The sequence below is a fragment of the Topomyia yanbarensis genome, chromosome 3, assembly GCF_030247195.1.
Source record: "Topomyia yanbarensis strain Yona2022 chromosome 3, ASM3024719v1, whole genome shotgun sequence".
NCBI classification, from domain to species: domain Eukaryota; kingdom Metazoa; phylum Arthropoda; class Insecta; order Diptera; family Culicidae; genus Topomyia; species Topomyia yanbarensis.
In genome coordinates, this window is record NC_080672.1 from 282,779,755 (window position 1) to 282,806,805 (window position 27,051).

The 27,051-nt window shown below is 37.8% G+C and overlaps 1 protein-coding gene across 4 annotated transcripts in view; it reads right to left on the reverse strand.

Annotated features, from left to right (window-relative positions):
* The window catches only part of LOC131689207 (potassium voltage-gated channel protein Shal), a 642,177-nt gene that overhangs the window by 433,033 nt on the left and 182,093 nt on the right, over positions 1 to 27,051 (reverse strand). The window lies entirely within an intron of this gene.

Below are 27,051 nucleotides of genomic sequence, written 5' to 3' on the forward strand. Positions count from 1 at the left end.
TTAGAAATGAATTTCACAAATCTTTTTTTTTTGCGCAAGACAATCAAACGGAAAAACGACAAAACATGAATTGGAACGCAGTTTGAAACATAAGTCAAAAATAACTAAGGTCCAATTAGCAGGGCTCTGTAGAAAAATAGAAATTGTGCAACCTGAACTGGTTCACCAATGTGAAATAAATTGCAGAGCTTCTCTTTACCAACCTCTTTTTCAGCAAGCAATGGAACAGCAAAAGGGTGGACAGAGTAAAAAAAAACAAATTGCCAGATCTGTACTAATGAATCACATACATTGTCGGTAAACGTTTCAATTGTGTTTTCCCCCCGCTTGGTTACTTGATGCATTGAATAGAAAGATAGAACAGACCGGCGTAGCAAACTCACACACAGAGAAAGTTTGCTATTTTTATATTCGACCCGTTAAGATACTATTTTGCCTCGATACTTTTGGTTTTTCATTCAATTGATGATTGTAACGATTTATGCTCTTGAACGTCTCTGTATTACAGCACGATTTCTGTGGGGCAGAACACTTCAAGTGAACTGATTTATTCTACCGTACTATACATCGAGTAAAGTACAAAGGCGTGAGACAATTTCGATGGCACATTTCGACTTGCAGAGCTCTTGTTTGAAAAGATATCTGTCTTAGTTGGATACATCCCTTGAACTTTTTCCATACGGAAATCATCACAGAAGCCGTAAACCGCTTCACAATATAAAGGGCTTCCATTTCCCCAACTTAACATGTTTACATTCCGGTAATACATGGCAAAAGACATAATCGATGAAACACGTTCTAGACTGGTGTATGATCCTTCACAAATTTTACCGTACCAACTAACGAGGGCTAATTATTGTACACGCTGAGCAAAGACATAAAAGTTAGTGGTTCACTACATCCTAGTTAAGAGAGGAAAAGCACTTGAAATAAATGTTTCCATTATGTAAGGATACACACCGCTGCTGTCCCAATAGTAGCTTACGTCAAAAACCATGTTCCCACTCGACAACTACGCAAACTGTCACCAAAGTGATAGACCCTTCGTCACGTACTGTATACAAAGGATCAAATTTTCAATTCCCATACAGCTCAGCTAACCATTTATCGTTTTGCTAGTTTGTTAGTCTACGTTATCTAGAGTTTACAATTGAGAGCAGTACTGTAGCTTCTCTGCAAACATAGAGCAACCTAGAACTCGCCTTCTTAAACCTTCTGCAGAGGATCCGAAGATTCGCAATTGCTATTTGCTCGCGCGTAGTCACCCGGAGGGTTTCAATTCCAACTGAAACCTAATCCTTTGCTGGTAGCTATCAGACTTTCCCTATTGCACCAGGATCCATCAGTAGTGCGCTATTCCGCTGAATACTTCATACACACATCTCACGACACCAGCCTGTTTCCCGTATCTAGATGTTGGAACTCACATGCTAGGCCAGGGATCTGTGTACATCAAATATTAAGATTGAAACCTCTTCCGGCACGCCATATGCCCATACCCTGAATCTCATAACAATGTGACACTTTCGGCCCGGGTTCGAATTATTCCAAGACACGCTGACGCTGACTGCCAGGAATCCATGACGGAATAATCCTAACAAATAGTGAGGTTTTGACGCAGGATGTGCTATAGCTGTGCGTGCGGAGATCCTCATTCTCGCGGAGTGGGGGTTCCCATTTCAATCACATCGCTGACTGGTGGGGTTTAGAGTGAGAATGCGTATATATATACAAACGCATGTGACACGTTTGCCGCGTGGAGTGAGTAAATGGATTTAGCCGCGGGAATATTTCCGCTGCTGAAGGAAGTAAATCGGAACTGTTATTCCTTCACGGATGATGGAAACGATACAGGCAGAAAGCTACGACGCTATGCGGCGGAAACGCGTCACGAATCTGGTGCAAATTTGGTTTCGCGCAAACCAGAAGCCCCCATATTCGGGTGGTGCGGTAGAGCTATATTTGTACGTTGGCATCGTGCTACTGTGCTCGTTGCGGATTATCAGCCAAGGTACCCTAAATGTCGGCTCAATTGTACGTAGGGAGTGGCGGTAGAAATGAAATGATAATAACTGATTTATTGATACTGAAAAAGTGTTTGGAAACGAAAAACAGTACGGCCTTGAGAATCAAGCGGATAATCCAGTGAACGGCGTGTTTGAGCCAAAAAATCTACGCCTGCAAAATACAAATTGTAGGATGTCACAGGCGCATAAATCACGAGCTGTAGATAGTCATACATACATGCTGACATCGGCAGGCTGATAAAACAAGTCATTACGGTCATTATGGTTTACTTTCCCCATCTCAATTTTCTTTTTTTTCTATGTTTTCCTTTTTGTTAATTATTTCGTCGTTTCCTTCAGTATTAATATCTCCGTAAGTCTATATTATCCATATCTCGACCCCTCACTCTCTCGTAAATTGGATCGGCCTCGACTGCGATTTTCTGCCTCTATGTTGACGTCTTTTTTGAGCATGTATATGTAGATAATCAACTGGAAATTGACGATCGGAGCGTTAATCCAATAATAATCCCCGACTTGGGATAAATTGGGATTATATCAATAGTTATAATTTGGAATATTTTAGCCGCAAAATATGCTATTTAGAAAATATTACTATAGAAAAGTTTCCCCCAAAATGAGTAGTGATACAGAAAAATAGTTGCAGTTTGCCTTCTCACCCTTTTTGTCGTCTCGATACGAAGGTCTATATTTTGTAATCACCCGTCTTAGAGCTCACTACATCCTAGTTAATTTTTGACCATGAACTTTTCTCCGAAATGAACGCTACAATGCATTTGAGTATTTCAACAATAAATATTTTCTCGCAGCCCGAATTTGCTATTTTGTCCAGATGTTTATCTGACACGACTCAATGCGTTAGCACAACTGACCCGTGGATCTTTTAAGTTTTCACAATTAGTAAAAATTAAAATAGTAAGAATGTCTGTCTGCCAGATCTTGTTGTACAGCTTTCTTGCTGTTCAGAGTCAGAGGTTCTTATTTCTTTCTTGTTCCTACTGGTCGCTATTGTAAATCCGCCTTCATAGGCATTATTGGTGATGCTAGTTGTTGGTTTGGGCAGTTGCATGACGCAATGAGGCTCCGTGGTCGGATTCACAAAGATCACATGAAAATCACTCAGCGTGCTGAATAGTTGCCATGTGTAATTGAGTTTGCAGCGGCCGGTCAAATCTTTGGTCAGCATGCCGCAGTAGAGTTTAGAAAAATGTAGGAGATTCATGACACGCACTAGTGCACGCTATTACCACAGAAAACAGACATCCATGATCAAACAAAAATCTTGCTCAAAGAAAACAACCGATTCCGACTCTATCGGTTGATGCATTTGAGCTGGAATTCATGCAGGAAGTCCGAACCGGTTCAGGACTAGTTTGACTGGGTAGAGGAATAACCGCTGTCAATTCTGTCGAACTCAGCCACAAAAACCATAACGACAGTAGCGCACCTGGTTTGGATATCCCAACTACCTTCGAAACCGTTAGAGATTTTACACAAGTTGAATGCTGAAGATGGACGTCTGTTATCTGTGCTATTACTAGCTTGGACTGTGATTTGTTCCAGCTAAGGGTGTTGATTGCAGTAGATTCAAGGTCTTGCAGAACACAGGAATTAATTTCTATTGGAGTCTTCTCATGCATAAATTTTTTGAAGATACTTATATGATTTGACAACTATGCGATTCCGACTACAAATTCAGTTAACAGAACGCATTCTAACAATTTTTATGCATAAATGAATTGATCAGGCAATTACTATTGAAAAATTAAATCAGTCAGCAGTTTTTTTCAGTCCAATTAATTTTGGTTTGGAGGGAGTTTTAACCCCCAAAACTCTCCCTTGGCTACGCTACTGGAACATTTGTATTTCCATTAATATTTTTTGAATTGTTTTCATTTACATTCTCGTGTACTTGAACGGTTCCTTTGTCATTCAAAAATTTCGATTTTTTGTAAAAAAAAATTGTTTAAAATTTTGAGCACTAAAAACTCGAGTTTTTGATCAACATTTTTTTTTATGGGAAAATTTTTTTTTATTGGGAAATCGATCCGTTCATGAACACCACAATAAATTTTTCTTGATTTTTTACTTTTTTGATTTCAGTAGAACGATTTGCCTTGGAGGGCGTTCACCGCAAGCCGCTTCCAAAAAAGCACGTCTCGGGAGAGGGTTCATAACTTCTACAATTTTGAACATTTTTATTTTTAAATAAACTGGTTTTCTCTATCTTTCATAGTATTACCAACAAACTGTGTGCCACCTTTTTAAATAAAATTTGCATAAAACTATACCTTGACATAGGGATTTCTGGTTTCATTCGCCTTTGACAACCTGGGAGTAGGAACCACACGGCCTCTATCAACTTCGTCTACAGCAAACTTTAGCCGAAAGTCTCACCAAACCCCGAACCAACCGTCCTGAACAATTATAGCACGGGTCACATGACATTATGGAATTGGGGTTCCCTGGTTGGTAGGATTTCACAACCGGAACAGCTGGTTCGTAATATAATTCATAGATTTGCGAAAAAGTATTTGAAATGTAAGCAGTAAATATTTAAAAAAAATACACTGCACATTAGTAAAATTTGTGTGGTACATACCTGCATAGTTTATACAGGGTGTTTGGTTCATGGTTAAGAACCTCTCGGGGGGTAATAGACTGTCATATTTGTAGAAAAAAATTGTTCTACACATACCATCAAATCTCAACCGTTATTGAACTTTATGGTTAAAAAACCTATTTGTCTCAAAATACCTCTAACTCAAAAACTATTTCAAATATTTTAGGATAGGTGAGAAAATTTAACATTGAGTGATGCCCTCACATGTTTCAGCTAATAAGCTTAAGTAGCCTTTTCAAAGTAATTTAGTGAAAATTAAAAAATTTTAATCGATTTTTCGATCATTTCTTGAAAATCCTAATAGTTAACCTCATCATTTTAATAGTCCAGATTGTTAGTCTTGAAGAGCTGCATAATTCGTTCTTTGACATGATACACTTACCTTTTCTTATTCTCATGAGTTTGGGTTATTCAACTTGGATATTTTTATCTCATTTTCACTAATACCAGCTCTAATTGAAAAATTATGGCACTTATTGTACTTTTTTTCTTTTTATTCGAAAGCCAGGAAAATTTTACAGAGAAAAATGTAGTAATACCTTTCAGTTAAGTGAATTTAGTATTCTTTTAGAAGTAAATTAATTTAAAGTTAGAGCTATTATTAGCATTTTCGTTATTTTCTTAAAATAGTAAATAATAAACATCACCATTATTATCATGGAAATAATGCATCTCAGCAAGTTCTACAGTTCTTTCTTTGACTCCATTCAATTATCTCTTTTAGTTTCGACGCAAAATCGTTTTTATCGCATCGTTTTATATGCAAAAATAACGATTTCGAACCCACTACATTTGTGGCGAGGTCATGCTGTGTTAACTATTAAATAGCAGCAAAATGAAAAGAGATATAGACAAAGTGTCAAATAAAAAGTTATAGAGAACATTAAGGGGCATCAAATGAACAATAGTAACGATAAATTTTGTTGATTAATAATTAGAATAATTAAAAAACTCTTCAAAAAACACAAATTTTGAGTTATTTCGTTAGTAAAAAATCATTTAGTACACTTAACTAAAAGATATTTGTACATACACTGATAGAACATTTTCTAAGCTTTCCAATAAAATCTTGTAAATAACGATATAAAGCATATTTTTTTAGATTAGAGTCTGTTAAGCACTTGCAAGTCGGTTACAGGAAAAGTATAATAATGAAATTACAAATAAATGAGAAGAGATAGGAATATGTCGTCCAAGAACAAATTATGAATCGTCCTAAAACCCAACTTTTGGATAATGGATATTGCTATAATCATACTTTATTATTTCGAGAAAATTAGCAAAACCTCCTCAAAAACACTAACTTTTAACTACTTTTAAAGTTAGAGGTATTTTAAGACAAATAAGTTTTTTACACAAAAAGTTCAATAACTCTGTATCGGTTGAGATTTGATGGTATGTGTAGAACTTTTTTTTCTCCAAATATGACAGTCTATCACCCCCCGAGAGGTTCTTAACCATGAACCAAACACCCTGTATGATAAGATAACTTATCTTTACTTTACGAATATCAATAACACGGAGCTACAGTGACTTTGAACTTTTCAAGTGAACTATTACAGATTGTAGATGCTATCAAATCCAGCCTAAAACAATGTTTGAGAACTGCTGTAAGCCTTAAAATTTTGATTCATAACAAACACCATTTTCTGCAACCTTCGGCACAAAAAACCTGGATACCTTGTAGTTTTTCAGTAAATTCTTTAACAGTTGTGGAATGAAGCAAAACAGACCATTACAGCGATTTGCTATTCCATTTTGTAAGAAATATTGAGTGAATTAGGAACAATATGTAAATTGCAATTTTTCCGGATTTTTCAATGTAAATTGTTCAACATTTTTCCATAGGAACGTCTTAGTTCTAATGATAATTCAGTGTTTTATTTCTTCGTGGTTCAGCCGGCAGCAATACATGAAATAATAACGATACAATTTGAAGAGTTTTAATACTCATATTGCTAGGACATTATTAAAATTTACAAATCATACGGAGCATTACTCCGGAAAATTCAGATTACCAAGAACCAGATCTATTAATCCGGTTCAATTTTACAAAATCAAAAATTGGACGAATTCCTAAATCCAAAGCATCTAAATTTGTCCAAACACTGATAGAATATATTCGTAAATCGCTGCGAATTAGATTCGTACAGACAATTTTCATAAAATATTCGAATTTTTCGTACACATGACGAATCATTCGTAGTTCAATTGAAATTCTTATATTTTTTCTTACGAGTTTTTCGTGAAAACCACGAAACGACTTTCGTTTGTTTATTACGAAACGGCTTCATTAGGCAAACGGCTACATTCACTGCTATATACGAAAGTCTTCGTAATATTTACGAGCATCATTCGTCAAACCGCCAACGTCAAAAGAGATGTAGAATATAGGTCAATAATTGTTGATCCTCACGACTCGGTCTGACTATTTAGTAACCGTGTCCGTGTCCTGCGGTTTCAGGAAGATTTCCTGAACCTCTTTCGCTTCCAGTTGATCCATAATCCGGAGCAGTGCGGATCCAGTTGAGCCATCGCGAACTACTCGTTGGTTTTGTATGAAGAAGTTTGAGTTTTTCTCTGCTGGAGTAATGCGCCATCAAGTGCGGCATCTCACCCGCAATTTTGATGCGGCATCTATCCCACTTGTAGGGATGAGATACCGCACGACGACATTTTCCTCTGAAATTATGAATGATCATGCTCATGATCAAAATACCTTCTTGAAGGTCCCAGCTATTCGAACGAAGCATGATTTACCAAAAAAATCGAACAATTTAAAAAAAAAGAAATTTTAATGCGGTGCTGAAAAATTTTCGGCATTCCGTGATTCAACTGGACGCATTTAATAATTTAATACACATAATTTAATACAATTTGCGTGAGTTAATAATAAGGATTATTTTACATCTCCAATGTTGTAATCCTTCGAAAAACAAACTCACAGTATCATATTACCGTATTAAAGTGACCCTACATACGAGATATCGAGAATGCGACATCTCACCCAACGCGACATCTTTCCTAAAATTACACTACATTGAAAAGTTTGAGGGTACACAAAATGCATAATTTCCAATGGTATTATTATTTGGACTGTACCAAATCACTTGTGTCCCCCCAACTGGAAATATATATCCCCCCAAAAATCAGCTAAGTAACGCACATGGCCCTGAGATCTCGATCCCAGTTTTGGCACGAATGCGTCAGCACCGTTTACGTTTGCTTTCAAGCGAACCAACCCATACTTCAATAGTCCAGAATAAACCAGAGTACGTGTAATTTGCTATATTGTTTAGACCTGCTCAGACTAAGCGAATTTATTTACCTCATTTAGCAGACCAAACATTGATTGTGCGCCATTCACACCAGCAAGCGCGTAGCCTAAATGCACACCGCCATCCGCCAGCTGCTTTGTGAACTCTCGCCTAGAGGCAATAGCATGGTGCGTAAGAGAATCAGTACACTAACAAATTGCGCCGTGCACTCAAGCGATTGAGATAAATTAAACCCATGCCTACAGTCGAAGCGTTCAAGCAACGAAGTTCGTTCTACATACCAAACACATTTCACAGCACGCCGACCGCGCAACTATTCTATATGCGGAGTGTTTACATCAGCTCTCCTGGGCTCTAAATAGCAACGCTAGCAAAAGTGGAGGAAACTCATTGAGATCTTAATTTCAGTAAGGTCTAAAAATAGCGTGATTAAAATAAATAAAGATCCGAAAATAATCCATACCCATAATTACACATTGAAGTGGGTTATTATTTTTAAACTTGTTCTTACAGCGGTTATCCTTCCCTTGCCACATGCAGTGAGATAGAAACTTATTTCACGTACTTAGGAATCGCCGACTCAACGGTGTTCATATTATATAAGTGCGAAATCCTACGACGCAGCAAAACAACATGATTTCTCAGCTATTATTTATTTGCCTCACTTCCCTCTGTTTGTTTTCCTTTCTCTCTTTGAAATAATCTTTTGCCTCAATTTCCCGGCCAGACTCTGCGGGTACCACCCACCGATCTCCAACGGCGACCACTGCTGGCAGCTGGCATTCTCGAGTGGCGGCGATTCCTATTGTTGATATTTACATCGCGAGGACATCGAGTTTATTTTCCCTCCTGTCATCGTTGTACCTACGTATACTATACATACAACGCATGTTATTAATGATCTTTTCCATTTTCGCAAGCCCGAGCTTCCTTTCACTGCTTATTCTTTTCAGAATAATAAGAATGAGATGACTTCAAATGGTAAAGTCGATGGTTTATACGGATTCACTTCCGTGGTACTGTTTGGCTAAGTGGCACTTGACCTTCGGTATTCAAATATTTTTTTTTCAATTTCGATATAATACTACTTCCAGAGGACCACAACGGGAAATGAACTCATTACTCTAAGTGGTTAAGTACTTGCAATGAACGTGCTTCAATAATCCACCGCAAGACGGCCTACCATTACCGACGCTATTTTCAGCACGTGCTAACGAGGCTGGCCCATACCTAGCCCAGCAGATAAAGAACCAGACGCAGCCTTTGACCTTAATACGAAACACACGCTCCCCCATTAACATACTCGATTAGAATTACACATTTGCTACATCACGAGGCTGGTGCGAACGGCTCACGCACATTTGTGTTATTTTACTTTTCCCAATATCAAAGGAAAGTTGAGAATTAGATTTAAGAGAATTGTTGCACTATCAGGTGGATCAACCCAAATATGTCTAGCCTAAGCGATTTACAAAAAAGGATGTAACTTATTTCCACAGCATGGGCTACAACCTACATACAACTTGATGGCATGAATTGCCAACGCTCAAAAAAGGACTGGTCTAGTATCGATCCAGCAGCGAACTCAGGATTGGTGATAGATGTTCTCGTTAATCTTGATTGAATAGCTGCTGTGCATGACGCTGTTGGACTTGAAGAATGTGTAATGATTTTTCATTCTCACTGTGGTTTGGGTTTTTGTTTGGATTACATAGAACATTACGCAGATTACGGCTGCTGCAGCAGACGACGACGCGACGATAGACGGTAGTGCGTAAAATATAATGAATGCTGTTTGCTTTCAACTGCAGACTGCCAGCAAATGAGCTTTTTTGGATGATATATTTTGAATCATTTCTCTTGTATAACTATTGTTCTTCATCCTGACATCACAATTGCCAAACGATAAGAGCTCGAAATTCAAATATCATAAACCACCCAGTTAACCAGGTGTCGTATGAGGATGACCAACAAAAATCGTATAAGCATACAATTTTTATCGGAATCGTATAATGGTACACCGTATGTATATATATTATACAAAAATTATCTTAACTAGTGCATTGTGATGACTCTATTACGGATTTTGAATATAAGTGCAAAATAAGTCATATAATGTATAAAAAGTGCAATAATATCCAAGTATTGTACGCCAAGAATCGTAAAGCAATGGGTGGTGGGGCTAACTTCTAATGAAATGCTTGTTTTGTACCGACTTCAATTCAATCCACAAAATAAAATATCAGTTCTGTTAAATTTTAAAAAAATAAATGAACTGAAATTCTGTAAAAAGGATGGGATCTCAGTTATATGTTAATATTGCCAAAAACAAAAAAACCAATGGGGTTTTTACACCAACTTGTATATTCGTTTCGTAGGAGTGAAGTAAAACTTTATAATTTATTTATATGATCACAACTTATTTTAAATATTATTTGGGATAATGCCATCTCCTCGATGTTTTTGGCGAAGACGTATAGCTTCTTTACTATAAAAGACCTTGGAGAATTCATAAAAATTTCACATCCTAGAAAGAAGTTTTATTATATGGGTTAATTAATACACATTTCGAATATCATTAAAAGTATATTATGATAGGCGAGTTAGCTATCTCACATCCGCATAGACAAAGTCGTATATCAGAATGGTATAATAATAGGCGTTTTTCCAAGAGTCAAAGAGTTTGGCCCGAATTAACCACACCTAGCAAATGGTACATGGGATATGTTGTAGGCACGTAAGCAGATGGTCCAGGGTTCGAGACTGAGTAAAGCCATATGAAGAAAAAAAATGCTAGAAACGTTTTGGAATGCGAAAATTTTTTAAAGTATTTCTTGTTCCTGAAAAAACAGGCGGTCGAAATATATGTGTCTCTCATTCTTCATTTTAATTTTATATTACTATTTTCCGAAAGCCTAATATCGTATATAGTACTGTTTTGAGTCGTAAGAGTATATAAAAGGTGTCTGTTTCTTGCCACACGGAATCAGACTAAGTACCGACCGCAATCGCATATATGTACACTTTTTATCCTATATTGCAATCCAATTTTATGTCAATGTGGATATATTGCCTCCGCTTTCGTCTATATATAGCATATTTGTGCATTGTATACGACTTAGTTGTACTGTATATTAACATGTTTAACTCGGTTGAAATTTCGATATAGCGACAAAATTGTTTGCTGGAGCATCAAGTTAAAAAGCAATATGTGTACGCATCTTGTATACTGTATTGATTGGTTTCGGAAGGGTCGCGATTTCCCATAATAGCACCAAAAACTGCTACATTAATCTGTCACACCGCTTATTACTTTGCCGTATACTAAAAAGGAAGGTGAAAAGCATAGGTGATAATAACATGCATTCCCTCACAATTATCGGTATCCTCAGGTTTATTCACTCAAAATTCGTTTGATTCCAGGTCTAGCTGGTCGTGCAAGTTCGTTGGTCTCATCAGCGCCATATCAGTCCTGTGCGGTATGATATTGTATACGCGCTCCTCTCTGCGTTGACCAATTGAATGCCGTGGGCGATTCCGGTTGGAAGGTTGCTTCCGGTTCACTGGTACCCCGACCCTATATTGATGGTTTGTCGCGGTCGGTTCTAGTCAGCGTAGTCCCCGACGGTGGAGCTAACCTACCTCAGCGGAGAGTTCCCCGACGAAAGAATGTCTCCCGAAACCGTTGATGGGCGCGTTAGTCTTGCTTCAATGCTATCCGGCAGAGTGCCTTGGTATGCGCAGCGGTTCTGGGTAGAGGACTGCATTCACTTGTTCCCGACGATTCAAGCCGGCTACTCGCTACGGATTACTCGGAATAGTCCCCGGCGGAGGGGATCTTTCCTAGTCTGACAAAGAGTTCCCCGGCAGTAAAAGATCTTCCGAAACCTATGCTACCCTGGCAGATGCAGGTGTTCGTCCTGCGATTATGAGTGGAAGGTGATTTCCATACTCAGTTGCGTTTCGGCTTCGCCTCATCAGAAACCGACACTAACTTATTGTCGGAATAGATTAGCTCCGGCTTGACGCAAATCCCTTAAAACTAAAACACACTTTGTGTTTCAATCGAACGACTGATCAAGCGTGGTGATTTCCAGTTCACAGGCGCCCCGACGACCATTTGCCGGTGCTACTTCACGATCAACTCCAATTAGTCCCCGGCGGTGGGCCGACGTAGGCCCTCCGAAGGAGAAATTTCCCTACGTTGAAAATTCTCTCGAAACAGTTATCTCGCTACTGTTCGGTAGGTGCCTAGATCAGTCTTGCAATTCAGGGTGGAGGATGGCTTCCGGTTCTTAGGTGCCACGACGACATAACGTTGGCGATAACTGCGCTCAATCTAGTCCCCGGTGGTAGATCTGACCTACTCCGGTCACGCCCGCTGGTTTCCTTTATCTCTCTTCAGCAGACTGACTTGTCGAGTGCTAACGTTTTTCTGATGATTCTGGCTGAAGTAAGGCTTCCTGTTCATCGGTGCCTCGATGACCCCCCGAAACCCTGCACTGCTACGTATGTAGTTGTTGCTCCTCTTGCCATCTTCGTTGCAACGCTGTCATGATCTGAACGATTGTTCTATCCCCCTCGTCCTATTTTCCTTCATCCACACATATTCTTTGGGCAATGATGTTCATGTTGACGTCCTCGATCACCATAACACTCGCTATCTTCTTCGAATAGAAGGTTTATTGGAATCGTTCCAGCTATCACGCAGTTTGCCTCTGACGAGATAATTAGATACGCGCTAGACACTCACATGGTCATCAGCCTGAACGTGGTTTTCATTCGAGATCTGTTCCTCTTCGTCTACAGCGCCGTCACTCATGCAAGTCCTACATATCTGAGTACCGATGTGGAGAGGCTCGCTAGTAGTCGCTTTCTACTGCTGCTGATTGCCGTCCAAGGTAGTGCCGAGATCACTTTCAAGGCCCTCCCACATCCGTGGTGAAAGTGGCTACTAAAACTTAGCCGATCGTCTATCACTCCTTGTTGTATAACTTCCCGCTTTCAGTCGATAATACACTCTCCGACCGAAATTCTCGCCTACTGCACTGTTCTTCGGTTGCTTACCAAAACCATCTCGGTTTTGTGGTGAGCTAACGCGAGCCGCTTCTGGCGCATTCAATCGTCAACAGGACTCATCGCCTCTGTGATTCCTAATTCGTGATTCGCCGATAATTAGGAGCACCACGTTATTCGCAAAACCGATAATTTTCACGCCTTGGGCAGGCGCATCATCAATGGTCCATGGTACATAGCATTCCAAAAAATGGGGTCGAGTATGGAATCCTGTGGAAAACCCGCTGTTATGGTTTCATTTCTTTTTCCGGCGTCATTATCGTAGATCAGAATCCTACAGAGGTACTCGGGAACTCTAAGTTTATGCTGCGAATCGGCGATTGCAGCCCAACTAGCACTGTTGAAGACGGTTTTTACGTCCAGCGTAATCACTCCACAGTGACTGTTTCCTCCTCCGTTCGTAGGGCGTCCACAATAGATCTACCTTTTCGAAAGTCGAACTTTATATTTGACAGGCTATTCTCTCCCTCCGTGCATGTGCATTAAGCCTGTTAAGGATTACTCTTTCAAGTACCTTGCCGATTGTATCAAACAGGCGTATCGCCCTGTATACTGAAGGATTTCCAGGGAGCTTGCCTGGCTTCGACAACAAAGTCAGCTTCCGCCGCTTCCAGATGTCAGAGAAGTTAACATCATCGATACACTTTTGCAACGCAAACCTAAACATATCCGGAATCGTCAGTATTGCTGTTTTAAGAGCCACGTTGACGATATCGTGTGGTCCTGGGGTCGTTTTGATTCCAAAGGCTTTTGCCACTACTATCAGCTCCTTGTTGGTTGCCCGAGTTTCTTCTTTGTAATAAACTTGAGTCCCGCACGGCATGGGCGGCGCTTCTACGTGACTCTCATCCTCTCCGGGCGCCTATCTGTTGATACTGCCGGTTCTCTTACCTACGCCATGGCAACACAACAGGCCTCGCCCAACGGATCTGAATTGGTGTTGTTATAAAGTTCCTCTAGGTAGGCTTTCTTACTGAGATTGATTTCCTCATTAAGATCAGCTCTTGTCGCCTATACGCTGGTGTCAGAGTTGCTCTTTCAGTGACGTTGTGGGCTCTCTGCATTCTCCTCCGTGCTAGGTGGCAACATGCACGTAGGTCAGAAATCTTCAAGTTCAACCAGAAGGCTGGGCGACGACTGCCTTGTTGTACCCTCTCTTGGTATGGAGGCACGAACTTTCTGGTAAATACCGTAATCATTGCATGTGCACTGGTGTACATATGACCTCAACCGTTCAACGAAGACTGTCGAAGTTCGTTGTGTTCCACCTCCGTTCATTTGATTGAGTCACGCGCGCTTTCGTCTGACTATTGCTTCCGATGGTGTACAGGATCGCTTGGTGGTCGCTGTGGGTGTAATCTTTGCATACTCAGCAATTCAAACATCCTACCAGCTCAGCAGAGGCCTCGAGTAGACTACTACCCCTTGAGTTGGTGAAGCGGCTGCCCCATTATACTGGCCAAGCGTTAAAATCGCAGGCTATGAGGACCGGTCTCCGATCGATAAGCTCTTCTGTAAGCTTATCGAACATTTCTGTTCATCGATCGATCGTACACCGCGGAGGAGCGTAGCAGCTACAGAAGAAGATTCCACTGATTTTGGCGATTACCACTTCCTGAAGTGGATATCTTCCCATCGTCCAAATCGCTGCTAATTTTGCGTTATCTGATATCCAGTTTTCATCGCTTGTCGGGATACGGTATGACTTCGAGATGATAGCTACATCGCACTTGGATTCCGTTACAGATTATCGCAGCAAGTTTTGTGCTGTATCGCAGTTTCCTCAACGTTAACTTCGTTGCAGTGGACTGTTTGAAGGCTGGACATCGAGGTGTTCCTGTAACGTGGTTGTTACCTTTGCACAGATCAGATATTTCGGAACCCGTTGACAGTCTTTGCCTTGTGGCCTTTTTTTCGCGCCTTGTGCATAATTTTCTCCTGTCAATTCCACTCCTGTTTTGGCCAGGTAGTCGAACACCTGACACTTGAAACCCACTTCACTGAGTCGCTGAGAGACAATCAGTGGGCAGTGGACCGACAAGCCAACTTTGATGTTTCCGGTTTTACGTGTATTGTTTGCTACTTCGACTAAAAGCCTAGCGGAAACCGCTTGAATGCCGAAATGTCCCTTCAACATTATGGTCATCATCTGCACTTCTTCAAGCACGCATTGTCTTTCGGGGGTTTCTCTTAGCGCTTATTCCGAGGATACGGCATCCAGGTCCTTACATTGGAGGATTGCCTGTGGACACAAGGCTGGTAGGGGATGCATGTTAAGGCAAGCGCTCACCCTGATGACCCCGTACATAACAACTATATACAAGATTCAAAATCAATATTCGAGTTCTAAAATGCTGCAACAAAGCGAAAGGCCAAATCTAAAACTCGAACTATCAGGACAAGGCGGATTAAAAAGATTATATGTGTATGAATGAGAGGATGTAAAATTGGTGGAAAGCTTTTACTATAACAATATGCACATTTACTATAAGGTTCCTCAAACATCTTTTTGAAGGTTATATTCCACCGGATCGAAGATCATGCTTCATCTTGTACAAAAAACGAAACAAAATGAAGCATATCGCTCTATAAGTTGTGGCTCAAGAGCATTGGTTTAGAATTAAACAGAAACTCTGAAATAGGTCAAGTATAGTTCCAAAGACATCAAAAATACTCATTTAGAGTGTGATATCAAAGCAAGATATGGTCAAGTTTATGTTGAAAACAACAAGCCATGGAATCATAGTTTGGATATATGAGATAGGGTCAGTCGCATTACTAAGTGGATTAAATCAAGCTTTTTATTCAGCTTTTTGATTCAAAACAAAAAATCCTCACCTTACCCTACCGTAAAATTGATTCTTATTTCAAAATTCCACGAATTGAATCTACCATACTGAGCATAAATGAATACACCATATAATAATACATATTTTGAGCCTTGTTTTGATATTATTCGTGAAATCTTTAGAACAAATCTAGCAGTTTATATTTTGCGTTATGAATTAAAGGTGATTTCCAACGTAATCCAAAAGATAACTCTTATTGACAGAAATACTAATGACTGTCAAGCTTCTACGGGCCGTATACCTTCCCTCATCTGTCCCCAAAATTTTAATCACACTGTTTCGCAATACCACAACACTTGAGTATAATAAATCTAACGTTTTCTTTGACATTCTGCATAACCGCAAAAACGAAACGACATAAATTAAGCTGATTGAGTTGCTACGCTTGCACAGCAAATGTCTCTCTAGATTTAAAGCACTGTGGAATCCATACAGAAGCTCACGAAACAACGCAATTCCAGGGCAATAAATCGACATTTAGATCAGAGTGAGTTAGCTGAAAAATGCGCCAATATAACTCACCGAACGCAAATTCGTTTCAGTGCACAAATCCTTTGTTTCTCTCGGTAGACGCGACACAAAGCAAACAAAGATTAAACGAAATCCCGGCTCAAGTGTGGTTACGTTAACATCAAAGATCCGAATAACAAATTAGAAACGCGATGCTGTGGCTCCTCTCGACAAAGTCACAACACTTCCAGCGAAGCACGGCTTTCACAAGTGGCCCAGAATCAACTCATGAAAGGAAACTGCACTTCACGGGCTTTTGCTCTCCATACCGACTTGGTGTGCTTGGTGCTTAAAAAGTGACTGCTGCATTAGAACGAATACTTTTCTTTACTACTTGAACAGTACGAATAATCGTAATTGGATCATCATAATACTCTAGGGAACCCCAAAACTCTCCTTCGTTTCCGAGAAGTTTATAAACAACAAAGTAGGAAGAAACTGTACTTACTACTAGGAAGATTAATCTTAATGACCAGGAAGTACAGTTCTCTATTGCATATTTATCAGTTTGTGGCAGTGCAAAAGCTAAACTTTAAACAGCTCTATGTGATATTCAACGTTAACCCGTTCATGCCCAGGTTGTTTATGAACCTCAACCTATTTTAGCAGCTTTATATTTGTCCACCAAAAAAGAAAGCTAATCGCTAGAATTACAGTGAAGACCCGTTTCTATCAGCCCTTTGGTGAATTTTAGGCCGATAAAATGGGGACATTGACGAAATCGGGACATATATGTTTCTTTCTTTTTAATAAACCGAAGCTCTTAAAATATTCTTCTTTAGTCCCTCGATATAGCATCATAACCCTAATTATTTTGTCTAAATTCCCCTTTAGGGGGTCCGACAGTGCAAAATTTAAAAAAAGATTAAAAATTTATTTTTGCATATTTCGGATCTCTAAGATAAGAAAAATATGCTCCCCTCCATCTGTCATCTTTGTCCACCCTCCCTCCCCTGACTCTTATACCCAGAAGTATAATCCTTACCCCCCCCCCCTCTCCACCACAAATATCTTCCTGAAAGGTTGAGCTCTTCCTGTCTCTTCTAGTTTTAACTATTATATTACATAATCTCGTTGAAAATGCTCAACTCTACTGCCACATAAAACTAACTCTAATTAATCTCCCCGAAATTTTACAAAATTCAATCACGCCCTTTAGTTATTCCTACTTTTAATTATTTGCTCCAATAATCTCCCTGCTTAAAATGTCAAACCATATAGCCATAAAACTAAATGACCCCCCCCCCCCCTTATCATACGAAAATTAAATTACCCCCTTGTGAATAGTATAAGATAACTATAAAATCTCCTTAGCTGCGTTAAAAAAAACCAATATGTAATCTCCTAGTTTTAAGTAATTTAAAATGTATAACAAATCAAAATTGGCCCCTTTAAGCTAACATAAACGTGCCTTATCAAATAAACGAATTGAATAAAAAATATGCTCAAGAAAGGATTAACTCGAATTCAACTTGGTTCGTCTGCTAGAGCTCATCAAACTTCCAACTATCAATTTTTATATGAAACTGACAAAACTGTGAAAAAATAAATTGTTGGCGCCATCTAGACGGTCACAAGTGGAACTAGAATTTTCGATACAGAACAGGACTCGTATTTTTCACTATAATTCTTCGAACATACTATTGAGCCTAATTGTTATTTCAGAAAAATCTGTAGTTCATAGGAATCGAGTACTGATACACAGCCAAGCCCTGCTACGCCCCTGCAAAACTCAATCAGACATCACTTCATTAAAAGTTTAATAACTTCTTCTAACGAAGTCGGATAGACTAGTAGTCTTCGACAAAGTCGTAGACAATTAATATACCTTTCTAATTTTAAATTACAGTGATAATACGATGCATACAGTGCCACCCAGCTGTGAAAATGCGAGCTAGTGGGTTTTCTCCACATAAATTGTCGAAACATCCCATACAAACTTCAGACACGTTGGACCGGTAGCTAGACTTGTCAAATTTGAAGCAAGTGCTCCTGGTGGGACTATGAATCGACTCACGAGTGAGCCGATCGAGTTTTTCAAAAATAATTATTTTTCTGGGCAGTCTACTGAACACCAGTCTACTGTACTATAACTTAAACCACATTATCAAATACCAAATTAAATATAGAAATAATAAAAAATTCGAAACTTTCGTGAAGAGACGTTATGATTTTCGGTGTTTTCATTGCAAAATCAAGCTTTTTAAACAAAATAAAAATTTGGGTAGCAAAGGGCCAGAAGGTATTTTTTCACAAGTAAACATTAGGGTGTCCCAAAATGACATCATGTTAAAAAACTCATCGGGCTCACTTCTTAAATGAAAGGTTAGGGTATTAGGAGCATTTTCTTCTTCGGAGTGAATTTGCTAAAATGCTCCCTACTGGTGGCGAATTTTAATCGTTTGAAAAATGGGCCGATTTTGGGTAAAATTTCAAATGCATGTCTCTAGAAGTGCTCCTGAACGACCTTAGATTTTCTTCAGCATTTTTTTTATTTTCTGAAGGTCCTAATGGAGAAGTTTGGTTAGTTAGTTTGTACAAATTTTGAATTATAAGAGCGGCAGAGCCATTAAAACTTAGTAAAAAGTGAAATTTTTGGTGCTTTTCAATAGTTTTTCTTCAAAACTGGGTATCTACAAGATTTTAAAAGTGTAGAAAATATTTTATATAGTTGAGCCGAATAAAGAGGCGTAATTTTGCTGAAGGAAGTGCATAGTTACGGCCAATGGGGTATGAGTTATTTATGTTTTTGTTAAATAACCTTTTGACATTTTATGATATTCATCAAAAATAACACTGTTCTACAAAATAAAACAACAATAAAGTGTGCCTAGTCCGCATACTATTTTTCGGAAATAGAACGAAAATGATGAAAAATGGCATTGTCGCTTGTCTCTAGTACATTAGAATCGGTTTTTATGAGCATTTGACGATTTTTTTTTAAATTATTTTGTACTAATAGCACCCTAGCGGTTTTGAAGATCACTAAAATCAAACCAAATATGTCGAGTTAGTGGTAAGTTCTGGCGTATATTTGAAGGATGAATTGATTGGCATATTCACATTTTATATATAAGGTCATATTTCCATGTTAGGAACTTTAAAGTAGAGAAAATTGTAGAAGAGTGAGGTGAGTGTTGAAAAGCTGATATTTACTGTTTAGATCACATAATTTCGAAATAGCCAAATGGGGGGGGGGGGGCAAATATCCTCGAAAAAGTTTTACAACTGAATACAGCGCATCTTCTGACACAATTATTTTGTTGAAGTTTCCTCCTAGAAGTAATCATGGAGAATTAACTTTTCAAAAAATAACTATAGACTTGGCATTATTAGCAAAGCTATCATTATTTTCATAATTTAAGTTACAAAAAAATCATAAGATGCTCATTAAACCTCGTCCTGACATACTAAAGACGTACAGAAAACGTCATTTTTCATCATTTTCCTTCTATTTTCCAAAAAACAATGTGTGGTTAAAGCACATTTGAACTGATTTACTTTTTGGAACAGCATTATTTTTGATGAATTGCTAAAAATGTCAAAGATTATCTAACAAAAACTTAAATAACTCTTACCCCATTAACCGTAGCTATACACTTTCTACAGCAAAATTACGCCCCTTTATTCGGCTCAACTATACAAAGTGTATTCTATACTTTTAAAATTTTGTAGATACCCAGTTTTGAAGAAAAAATACTGAAAAAACACCAAATATTTCACTTTTTACAAAATTTTAGTGGCTCTGCCGCTCTTATAATTCAAAATTTGTACAAACTAACTAACCAAACTTCTACATTTGGATCTCCAGAAAAATAAAAAATGCTGAAAAAAAATCTATGACAGTGCAGGTCCACTTCAACAGGCATAAATTTGAAATTTTATCAAAAACCGGCCCATTTTTCAAAAAATCAAAATTCGCCACCAGTAGGAAGCGTTTTAGCAAATTCACTCCGAAGAAGAAAGTACTCCTAATACCCTAACCTTTCATTTAAGAAGTGAGCCCGATGACTTTTTTAACAAATATTCAAGTCAGTGGTGTATTCTGAGGATTTTACGAATAGTCCGATCACAATACGATTACAAAATTTTAATAGAATGGAATTTTCGTAAGATGCCGTGTTATAACTTTGGTTTCGTTAGTAGTTAAATAAACAGAAAATTAAAACAAATTACAGCGCGAAATACAATTTTGAAATCTTTTTGATATGTGTTTGTGATCGGGATTTCAAGCTCTTTAAACTTTAAACAGCTCTATGTGATATTCAACGTTAACCCGTTCATGCCCAGGTTGTTTATGAACCTCAACCTATTTTAGCAGCTTTATATTTGTCCACCAAAAAAGAAAGCTAATCGCTAGAATTACAGTGAAGACCCGTTTCTATCAGCCCTTTGGTGAATTTTAGGCCGATAAAATGGGGACATTGACGAAATCGGGACATATATGTTTCTTTCTTTTTAATAAACCGAAGCTCTTAAAATATTCTTCTTTAGTCCCTCGATATAGCATCATAACCCTAATTATTTTGTCTAAATTCCCCTTTAGGGGGTCCGACAGTGCAAAATTTAAAAAAAGATTAAAAATTTATTTTTGCATATTTCGGATCTCTAAGATAAGAAAAATATGCTCCCCTCCATCTGTCATCTTTGTCCACCCTCCCTCCCCTGACTCTTATACCCAGAAGTATAATCCTTACCCCCCCCCCCTCTCCACCACAAATATCTTCCTGAAAGGTTGAGCTCTTCCTGTCTCTTCTAGTTTTAACTATTATATTACATAATCTCGTTGAAAATGCTCAACTCTACTGCCACATAAAACTAACTCTAATTAATCTCCCCGAAATTTTACAAAATTCAATCACGCCCTTTAGTTATTCCTACTTTTAATTATTTGCTCCAATAATCTCCCTGCTTAAAATGTCAAACCATATAGCCATAAAACTAAATGACCCCCCCCCCCCTTATCATACGAAAATTAAATTACCCCCTTGTGAATAGTATAAGATAACTATAAAATCTCCTTAGCTGCGTTAAAAAAAACCAATATGTAATCTCCTAGTTTTAAGTAATTTAAAATGTATAACAAATCAAAATTGGCCCCTTTAAGCTAACATAAACGTGCCTTATCAAATAAACGAATTGAATAAAAAATATGCTCAAGAAAGGATTAACTCGAATTCAACTTGGTTCGTCTGCTAGAGCTCATCAAACTTCCAACTATCAATTTTTATATGAAACTGACAAAACTGTGAAAAAATAAATTGTTGGCGCCATCTAGACGGTCACAAGTGGAACTAGAATTTTCGATACAGAACAGGACTCGTATTTTTCACTATAATTCTTCGAACATACTATTGAGCCTAATTGTTATTTCAGAAAAATCTGTAGTTCATAGGAATCGAGTACTGATACACAGCCAAGCCCTGCTACGCCCCTGCAAAACTCAATCAGACATCACTTCATTAAAAGTTTAATAACTTCTTCTAACGAAGTCGGATAGACTAGTAGTCTTCGACAAAGTCGTAGACAATTAATATACCTTTCTAATTTTAAATTACAGTGATAATACGATGCATACAGTGCCACCCAGCTGTGAAAATGCGAGCTAGTGGGTTTTCTCCACATAAATTGTCGAAACATCCCATACAAACTTCAGACACGTTGGACCGGTAGCTAGACTTGTCAAATTTGAAGCAAGTGCTCCTGGTGGGACTATGAATCGACTCACGAGTGAGCCGATCGAGTTTTTCAAAAATAATTATTTTTCTGGGCAGTCTACTGAACACCAGTCTACTGTACTATAACTTAAACCACATTATCAAATACCAAATTAAATATAGAAATAATAAAAAATTCGAAACTTTCGTGAAGAGACGTTATGATTTTCGGTGTTTTCATTGCAAAATCAAGCTTTTTAAACAAAATAAAAATTTGGGTAGCAAAGGGCCAGAAGGTATTTTTTCACAAGTAAACATTAGGGTGTCCCAAAATGACATCATGTTAAAAAACTCATCGGGCTCACTTCTTAAATGAAAGGTTAGGGTATTAGGAGCATTTTCTTCTTCGGAGTGAATTTGCTAAAATGCTCCCTACTGGTGGCGAATTTTAATCGTTTGAAAAATGGGCCGATTTTGGGTAAAATTTCAAATGCATGTCTCTAGAAGTGCTCCTGAACGACCTTAGATTTTCTTCAGCATTTTTTTTATTTTCTGAAGGTCCTAATGGAGAAGTTTGGTTAGTTAGTTTGTACAAATTTTGAATTATAAGAGCGGCAGAGCCATTAAAACTTAGTAAAAAGTGAAATTTTTGGTGCTTTTCAATAGTTTTTCTTCAAAACTGGGTATCTACAAGATTTTAAAAGTGTAGAAAATATTTTATATAGTTGAGCCGAATAAAGAGGCGTAATTTTGCTGAAGGAAGTGCATAGTTACGGCCAATGGGGTATGAGTTATTTATGTTTTTGTTAAATAACCTTTTGACATTTTATGATATTCATCAAAAATAACACTGTTCTACAAAATAAAACAACAATAAAGTGTGCCTAGTCCGCATACTATTTTTCGGAAATAGAACGAAAATGATGAAAAATGGCATTGTCGCTTGTCTCTAGTACATTAGAATCGGTTTTTATGAGCATTTGACGATTTTTTTTTAAATTATTTTGTACTAATAGCACCCTAGCGGTTTTGAAGATCACTAAAATCAAACCAAATATGTCGAGTTAGTGGTAAGTTCTGGCGTATATTTGAAGGATGAATTGATTGGCATATTCACATTTTATATATAAGGTCATATTTCCATGTTAGGAACTTTAAAGTAGAGAAAATTGTAGAAGAGTGAGGTGAGTGTTGAAAAGCTGATATTTACTGTTTAGATCACATAATTTCGAAATAGCCAAATGGGGGGGGGGCAAATATCCTCGAAAAAGTTTTACAACTGAATACAGCGCATCTTCTGACACAATTATTTTGTTGAAGTTTCCTCCTAGAAGTAATCATGGAGAATTAACTTTTCAAAAAATAACTATAGACTTGGCATTATTAGCAAAGCTATCATTATTTTCATAATTTAAGTTACAAAAAAATCATAAGATGCTCATTAAACCTCGTCCTGACATACTAAAGACGTACAGAAAACGTCATTTTTCATCATTTTCCTTCTATTTTCCAAAAAACAATGTGTGGTTAAAGCACATTTGAACTGATTTACTTTTTGGAACAGCATTATTTTTGATGAATTGCTAAAAATGTCAAAGATTATCTAACAAAAACTTAAATAACTCTTACCCCATTAACCGTAGCTATACACTTTCTACAGCAAAATTACGCCCCTTTATTCGGCTCAACTATACAAAGTGTATTCTATACTTTTAAAATTTTGTAGATACCCAGTTTTGAAGAAAAAATACTGAAAAAACACCAAATATTTCACTTTTTACAAAATTTTAGTGGCTCTGCCGCTCTTATAATTCAAAATTTGTACAAACTAACTAACCAAACTTCTACATTTGGATCTCCAGAAAAATAAAAAATGCTGAAAAAAAATCTATGACAGTGCAGGTCCACTTCAACAGGCATAAATTTGAAATTTTATCAAAAACCGGCCCATTTTTCAAAAAATCAAAATTCGCCACCAGTAGGAAGCGTTTTAGCAAATTCACTCCGAAGAAGAAAGTACTCCTAATACCCTAACCTTTCATTTAAGAAGTGAGCCCGATGACTTTTTTAACAAATATTCAAGTCAGTGGTGTATTCTGAGGATTTTACGAATAGTCCGATCACAATACGATTACAAAATTTTAATAGAATGGAATTTTCGTAAGATGCCGTGTTATAACTTTGGTTTCGTTAGTAGTTAAATAAACAGAAAATTAAAACAAATTACAGCGCGAAATACAATTTTGAAATCTTTTTGATATGTGTTTGTGATCGGGATTTCAAGCTCTTTCTCCTGAGTATGTGTGTCCACTAATCATCCTCCTTAAAAGAAAGATTCTTAGAATTATTCATTGAGAAGTTATCTTTCATATATTAACCGTTGTGTGTCCGACGCGGTACCCGGGTACCTTTTTAAGTTTCAATTAATTAAATTCCTATGTTTTATCCATAGCTGGAAATTGAAACTTTGTGACATCTTAGAACTTTACTAAGTCAAGCTTTTGGGTTAATAATATTGTTGATATAGTAAGGGTAGCAATGAGGAGGGGCTCCTGACTTTTTTTTACTACGTAACAGGCCGACGTGGGTACCCGGGTACCCACAAAACTAAAATGCCCGTAACTAAGGTAACATCCAACCGATTTCGATACTTTTGGTCGTTTTGGATTCAGGAACTCAGCCACTTTTGGACTTGGTAAAAATGAATCGGGTTACTTCATTCGGTTCCCGGGAATCCGGGTTTCCGGAAGCAGGTTCCAGTGCTGGGGTATTATTTGCGAACTTCAATGGAATACAAGCAAAATTCTTGGAATTGCATCAGTAGGCTGTATCTCGTGGTTTTGGAACCATTTGGTGATTTGACCCCGGAACGGACATTCCGGAGCAGGTTCCCGCGGGGCCGTGAGTGGCCATTCCATTCCAATTCCATTTTTCAAATTGCCATAGGGTCTTGTAACAATAAAAAACAGACTTCCGAGACAATTTGAAGAGTTTTGATACGCATATTGCTAGTACATTTTTAAAATTTATAAATCATATCCTAGTACTGGAACATTACTCCGGAAAATCCGGAAAACCAAAAACCAGATCCATTATTCCGGTTCTATTGTACAGAATCAAAAAGTGAACGAGTTCCTGAATCCAAAATATCTAAAAGTGTCCAAATCGGTTAAAGGAAGCCATAGTTATGAGCATTTCAATTTGTGGGTACCCGGGTACCCTCGTTGGCCTTTTAAAGGTGTTTTTTTTTGTTGGACACATAACTGTTAAGCCAAATGTCAAAAAAGATCATTTCCGAAAACAAGAGAGCAAAAAACTAAAAATGTTAATATTAGATTCAAATCCTTTTTTTTGGAAATTCATCTGTATTACCACAATTTTTATCTATCATCGGATTTGTGATTACACCTAATTTGGGTGGTCCGTTTAGGAAGTTCTGATTCTCGTGACACAAGCATCCATCCTGGTCAAGATGCGAACATCCTACAAAGAGCGTACCTGTAATAAATTATCATCATTTATTTGTCCAAAATAAAAGAAACACGTGCCCTGCGTATTCACATCCCGAACCCCTGGAGCACTCTCTAACCATATTTTCATAAATATATCAACTCTTCCCCCGAGCACATTTCCGGATGTACAGATGTGAAAATCTTGTTACCAGTCGGAGCACAGCACCTGTTTGCTACAGGAAAACGAAAAGAAAATATCAAATTGGATGTTCCGCAGAGAGAAGAGAATTTAATCATGGAATCTCTTCAATTTTTCCTGATGCGTACGGACAGCGGCTGAAGTGTCCTACACTGAGAATAATCCACACGGTCATTTGACTGCTCGTTTTAGTATAAAATTTTTATTCTTTTCGGATTCACTTTGAAGTCCACTAAAACCAATATTGTGATTGAATTATAACAATAGAACATTCTAGAGTAAGTTGTTTGATGAGCCGTTGAATCATATCGTATGATTTTTCAGCATTATTTCCACGAGAAAAACCTATAGTACACTATTAAACATGACATAATTGTTTTGACCTTTATTTCTGTTATTAAATACTATAGGTAAACAGAAATCGTATTCAGGTGTCATTCATATAAAAATCCTGGGTGACAGAAGTTTATATGATTTTAGAGTGAATTGCATAAAATATTCACAAAAATTGCATTTAAAACCCATATTTTTCAAAACGAAGTCAGCAAATTCCAATAGCGTGATTTAATGTGTTTAACATGTAGTGACATTATTTTTTGCACATGATGTTAACGTTTCTAGTTTTTTTCAGTGTATAGCTCTTGCTGCACATTGCTAAATACAGCTGGTAGAGTGAGCTATTTTAGCATATCACTGAGCTACCAGCTAGCAACTGCAGAAAGCTCACTGGTCGTTGAAAGCTTTATCAAACATTTACGTGATTCATAAACCTACCCAGCCGGAGGGAAATTTGCTTATGCGAAGAGAACATTAGAAAGGAGCTACGAAAAATAAGCAAACATTTGGTTGACCTTTTGCAGAAGAAGGTGAAAATAAAATTGAATTTTCTTTATGTTTTTATGATTGCTTATTGACGTTACGGATGTACTTTATCGGTTTACATCCAACTACAAAAGCGTTCAAATTCTCAACCTACGCTTGCTAATTCTACTAGTGAATACAGAGCACATGATTAGTAACAGCTAGGGTTCGTCGCGGTCCGGATGTGGGCGGTAAATGGATTGTCCGCACCGCAACCGCAAAAAAATAATAAAACCGCACCGCTTACAGCAACCGCACTTTATTTACCGCACCGCACCGCGCGGTAATGCGGTAAATGCGGTAAAATTTTTCTTTTTTTAAAAATAGTGTTGAAAAATTGTGCATTTGTGTAACCATATATAATAAAATGTTATTCTTATTCACACGAAATTTAACTTTAAGAGACTCCTCAGAATTTAACATTTTTGAAAAAAATCAACCTTTGCATTTTCTATTAATAAAATTCCGTAGTTTTTAAGGCAAACATTATACATTCAAAAACGTTCTACTGCATAGGAA